The sequence below is a fragment of the Xiphias gladius genome, chromosome 17, assembly GCF_016859285.1.
Source record: "Xiphias gladius isolate SHS-SW01 ecotype Sanya breed wild chromosome 17, ASM1685928v1, whole genome shotgun sequence".
Taxonomy (NCBI): Eukaryota; Metazoa; Chordata; class Actinopteri; order Istiophoriformes; family Xiphiidae; genus Xiphias; species Xiphias gladius.
In genome coordinates, this window is record NC_053416.1 from 23,563,617 (window position 1) to 23,569,961 (window position 6,345).

Genomic DNA, 6,345 nt, shown 5'->3' on the forward strand with positions numbered 1-6,345 from the left:
GGGCGCAGCAGCATCGGAAAACTGCAGCAGCAGATAAATTCAGCAGGCTATCGCAATACCGTTGCCACTAGATGTCGCTGTTGCGCCATTCACGCACTAGTTCTCACCAAACGTTGCAAATCTTTGCACATGAAACATAAATGATGCACGGATTCTATTTGCATTTCACATGCCCCCTCGATATGTATTTAAGATAATAAAATGATAGAATAGTTGCGCACTGGAATGTCAAATATAGAGAGTACAAATATTTTAGGAATATTTTAAAATGAAATATCATACCATCAATATGTATGATTTGTTACACATTTTAAAAGTGTAATCTTTTCATCTCAAATGTTTTAAGACACAGTTTGCCTTTAGTTGTGAACGAAACCTTTCAAAATAAAAAGCAAGAGATATGATAATAGAAAGGGAATTTCCCATACTATATTCAGAAAACTAAATTTGTAATGTAATGAGTTTGCACTAAACTAATTTGTATTGCAGATCTGTGTTTAAATGATGGTGTTCATGTAGTTATCCTTAAAAATACAGTTTACAATAATGTTCATGCACAGTTATCACATCTTCTTTTAGCTGCTATTTTTCTACAAATACTCTTTTAGTGTACCATTTGTTACACATCTGAAATATTCCTTGTGTTCCTGTACAATCTCTGTGCTGTGAGCGTGTGACAATAAACCTGTTCTGTGTGAATGCAGACACTTGGGGGTGCTGCTGGCACACTTCTTCAGGTCTGAGAAACAATGCAAAATGGCTTCCTGCATGCACAGACGGGATGTTTACAGTGTTTACGGAGGATAGCAGAAGGTGTGAGATGATAAGGGAAAAAGCCAACATTTTTTTTTGCCCGTCGTGGGGTACGGAGGTGTGAAGTGCTCTGCCTTTAATCAGATCAGGAAAAAAAAAAAAGAAATCTCCTATAAGCCTTTCTCAGTTCAGCAGAGCTGAAGAGGAGGATCCAGTTTCCCCCCACACGTCCCATAATCCCTCATTGTTGACTAAAGGGTCATAAATGCAGCTCCTGGATCGACGGTGAGGGGGTGAATACTAAGCAGGAGAGCTTTCTCTTTGAGAGGAGGTCCCTGGAGAGCTGTGGCGAAGGAGGGCTTACTACCATCTGGAGGGCTGCAAATGCTCCGCCTCCTAATTAACCCATTCTACCCCACTGTCTGAGACCTGGCAACCCGTCTCTATGACAACAGCCCCAGTGAAGGGATGGAGGGAATGAAGGATGCAAGGAGGGAGGGAGAGCATCAGCGATCAAAGGGGAGAGAAAGGGAGCCATTTCGGTTCAAGAGCCTGAAATCAGCTGAACTGTGCCTTTATTACTGATACAAAACAATTACTGGATTCCGATTTTTCCATGCACATTTCTGTGCATTAACTTCATATATCCTCTACTTCTTCCTGTGTTTTGCAGTTGATCTACAGTCAATGGCCTTCAATCGGATTTTAAAAAGAGCAATGTGCAGGTGTTTGATGATTTATAACCTTCACAAAGAAACACACACGCAGTGGCCACAGCGAGCAACGATCCCCACTGTTAAAAACAGAAAACACGCATCTGGGGAGTGATTCCTGATTTCATAAGTCAGCCCCTGGGGATCGGGAGGGTGCACTGGAGGAGAAAAGAGTTTTTCCACCTTGTATGTCTATATTCTGGGAAGCGGCAGAGCCATATCCCTCGTAATGGCTGCAACATGATCCATGAATCCACAGGCCTTCGCCTTTCCTCCGCCTCTTCCTCACATCTGTCTCTTTTACTGTTCAACCAGGTTAAGGCGGCTCTGAGACACAGTCATTCATCATAGTTTATGGTCCGTGTGTGTACGCGCGTTTGCAGGATATGCAGGGATCTCCGAAGGCTTTCCACTCACACAGGTGATAACTAATAACACGTCCTTATTATGTTTTTATGGACCAGCTCAGGAGCTTCCTCCAAGCACCTGAGCTGTGTAATGAGCTGTAATCTTCCCATGTGAGCAGTGTAATTGCCCTGTCTAGAGACAATCTAGGTCAGTCTTGACTTGTGCTCGTCAATCAATTTCATTAATGCACTTCAGTGGTGGAATAAGGACATTTACTCAAGTACGGACCTTTGCTACAAATGAGGTACTTGTACTATTTGATCTCCCTTCATACGTCTACTCCAGTACAATTCAAAGGGAAGCTTCCTGCTTTTTACTCCACTACAATTACTATTGACTTTACCGAGGTTTTTTTGTAGAAAATGTGATGAGAATATAATAAACTGCAATAGATTAAACTTACCAATATGGTGTTCCTAATAAAGTGCTTAGTGAGTATAAATAATAGTATAATACTCATAGGGTCAACTTTTCTGTACTGAGTACCTGTAGTTTTGATGCTTAGTTTTGTTGCCAATACTTACATGGTTGAACTTGTAATGGAGCATTTTTAGATTGTGGTATTGCTGCTTTTGCTTAAGTAACAAATTTGAATACTTCCTCCAACACTTATGTATTTGTTGTTGATACAAGGAAGATCTGAGTAAGTTCTAGATCTGAACATTTCACCCGGGGGTGGAATCCCCTGGGGGGACGAGCGGTCTGTGCTCGTTGCATCAGAAAACCGCGGCTCCATTTTTTGTGGCCGGTAACATGCATCTCTCAATACTGAGATCACTTGTTCAGAACTCCTCACACGGTCAACGTGACGGCTGTCAGTGGTGACTAAACTTTGGATCATTTTCATTACGTTGACACAAAATCCATTCAGTGCCCACGTCTTTCGTCATTCACGAGCTGTTTTCTTGATCAAACTCAACCACCACCAGAACTCTGTGTATTACACTGCATTTTGCATATACTTGCTTGCTTGTAAAAATGGTTACATTTATACAAAATCTATCATAATACAAAATTACAGTAAATTTGACTGACATTTGCTACATTCATTTACATCTAAAAAGATATAAAAAATTTTAAATAATGCATAAACTTCTCATTGAGCAGTTATTTTCACATTTTGTGATTGTATGGGATGATGTGGTGTTTCACCTTTCTTCCAGTTCGGTCCGTCTCTTCCAGTCACAGACCGGTTTACAGCCCATCCCAGGTTGGTACTACTTTTCCTTCCACCTGAGGAATACTTTTCCTCACGGAGGTGGAAAGTTTATGACCGCACGCCACGTGATCACATGCCCCCTCTTGGATGCGATGTATGCTGGATGTCAGGACACACTGCATCTGCAGAAGACTGCCGGCGATGGATCAGGCTGCAGAGATTCTTTCCCAGGTGTTGTGATGTGGATGTGAACATGGGGTTTGACTAGCGCTGTTGTGTTTCTGTTTCTGTAGCTATCCTATACAAGTATGTATAGGGCTAGGAATTACCATATGCAAAACTAGATTTTAAAAAGTGTACAAAAAACCTATTGAAACTCCTGTGACATATACTATAAGGTACCACAATCCATGCACTAAAGAAGTGCACTTCTTTCTGTTGTAATGGAATCTTTTCTGTATGTCAGTAAAGAGAACTGTGAAAAAGGGAATTCAGTACAGAGAAACGTGTGCTACCAAATGTTAAAAACTAATAATTTCATGGCTAATCTAACTGACAGAAATGCAATACACAGTAGATCTTCTGGAACAAACTTTCCTCCTGGTTTTTCTCTCAAAACCAGCAAGTATAAATAATGCAACATAACAGAACTTTTGGTGGTCTGCTCGCTTAGTGCGTTCCTCTGAGTTCTGAATTATTTCTGAGTATTGTATCAAGATGGCTGACTCACTGATTAAGACTGACAGCCTGAGTGTTACGTCCCCTCCCCCACTGCTTGTTGAAGACAATAGTCCATGAATGCACTATCACGCCAGGAAAGCCTTCAGCACCAGTGCACCTTGTGACACCATCACCGAAGCAGGGAGCTAAACCATGTTGTATGTGCACATTGTGTGTATATCTGTGTGCATGTGAGGGTTGTCATTTACAGTTTGTTAAAAAGCCAACGGCGGTAATGAGAGGAGGGTAGCCTAATGAGGAGTAAAATGAACTGTGACAAGGAAACTGCTTTTCTACACCAAAACCCCAAACCAGCTACTTTATTGAGTCCCCCTCCATCTCTCCCTACCCCCTCCCTGCTGTCCTGTTTCTTAGTCTCGCCCCCCCCTTACTTAATGGACTCTCTGACATGAATGAAATATGAATTCCTGCCTTAGTGAGGCACCCAAAAAGGTTGCCGAAAATTGCTTCCAAAAATGTGCTTTTTAAGGAAAGTAGGTAAACCGTTGCTCTTCCCCTTTTGTTGTTGCTTAGGGTATCTGACAGGAAGTGCACAGTAACAGGTCCAGCCCTAGTTTTTGTCCAGCAGGGATACACATGGTGGAACAAGCAGAGTTGTTTGACGATAGACAAGCTCTAGTTGATTTAAATCAAAATAACTTAAATTTTAGGCCATTTTATTCAGGCAAAGTTCTTGTACTGCTGCTTGTGTGTAGACAACATTTAAGTGACCCCCTCCAGATACGTTGTAAAAGGGTACTCCTCCCATTTAGCATTACACTGCTATAGCCACAAACAGGCCATTTAATGGCCGCTGCACATCACACTTCCAGCACCCCGACCATCAGGACAATCACACGCTCCCTCTTATAAATGGAAATCCTCAGCTGCGTCCGTCAGGGATTTTGATCGGCGAGATCCCAACACAACGCATTCAAGGTCATCTGTGGTCAGGACTGTGTTTACAATACATGACCCTGAAACCACTGGCGGCCAAATGGCATCAGTGCGAAGTAGTGGGACAGGATATAGGCCCAAAGGAGACTGGGATCTCAGACTGAGTGAAAACAGGCATGTAATTGGCTGGGCAAGCCATGGATGATCAGTGCATGACACCAAAGGCCATACTTTCCACCACAGACTATACAAGGCGCAGCAGCTTCAGACCGCTATAGAATCTGAAATCTGATAACACTGGCAAAACATCAGACCCATTAATGGGGCCGCAGTCCTGAGCTATGTGTGTGATTGGGATACACACACATGTGCACACACAAACCCACTCACTCCCATGGATGAGGGAGCCCCCCACCCCTTTCTCTGGACCAAAAACACTCTCTGGACTGTTACCTTTAATACCTTTTTCTCACGCATGTAAACATAATAATCCCCATGTTAGTTATTATGTAGCACGTTACAATTTCAGCTAATCAGTTTGCGTGTCACATTGAAGCCATTTATGAATGTATCAGCAATGGTTAAAAGGTACACCCCTGGTTTCTAGTCTCATTATAATCAGTGGAACCTTCTCTTTGTCCAACAGGATAAATTAATGTACATTTCATTTTCTTTCACAGTTACCTCAAAAGTAACAGGAAAGACGGTGTGATTCTGAAAAGCCTCTGACTGGTATGCAAAGATTCATGAGTGACATGAGTTTTGGTGTTATTATGCCGACTCTGTGAAACCATTTCAGTGGACGAATGGTAGAATTGGGTATATGTAATTATTCTGAGTAATATTCCCTAAATTCATCAATGGACTGATTACCTACAACATTGTCGGACTCATGATGGACAGTTGAAAACAAAAGGATCAGAAGAACCAGAAATATTGTCTTTGTTATTCCACACATTCTTTTTCCTTGTCAAAACCTGCATTATTCACAATACAATGTTGATGGTTCAGTTCAGTTGGTGTGTTATACTAGTAGCAGCTAATGTAGCCTGGAGCCACTTGCCTCAAGCAGAGTCGAGGAGTGGGCTGCAGAGGTCTGGTAAACTCACGTCCTTTTAACTTCCACCGCCCAGCTTTGTTTCATTTTCAAACTTTCAGTCTCCAGACCCAACCGACACTGACTCATTCGCAGTTGTATTACCCAACACCTTCAAAGAGGCTTTAAATTGGTTGAATTCCTCTTTAAGTCATGTAAAAAATTCTTACTAAACACTAAATTGATACTACTAATAATTTGTGTCTGAAATGAAACTACACAAGATGTAGTCAATTCTCGGTGCATGTGAACTGAAGGGTTCAAGTTTCCACGCCACACAAATATTGGACCACGATTGGCTTCCAGACTAGTTGTGATGTCAGAAATTCCTGCTGGTATGTACGTGTGCTAAAACTCAGATCTAAACTCAGATGAAGCAAAACGCATCTTTTGAATGGAGAAGAATTTAAAAATTTGGCTGCTTTTGTACTGTGGAGATGTATTTTGTATTTGTTAAGTAAGGTGTCATAAAAAAGTATCACTTTGGTAACTGTACCAAAACTCCGGTATCCTTTCAGCACTGGTAGTGAAGATTTTCTAACAGTGTAGAGCACGTTCAGTTTAAAAATCATTTATGTATAATTTTTCACTTTTCTATC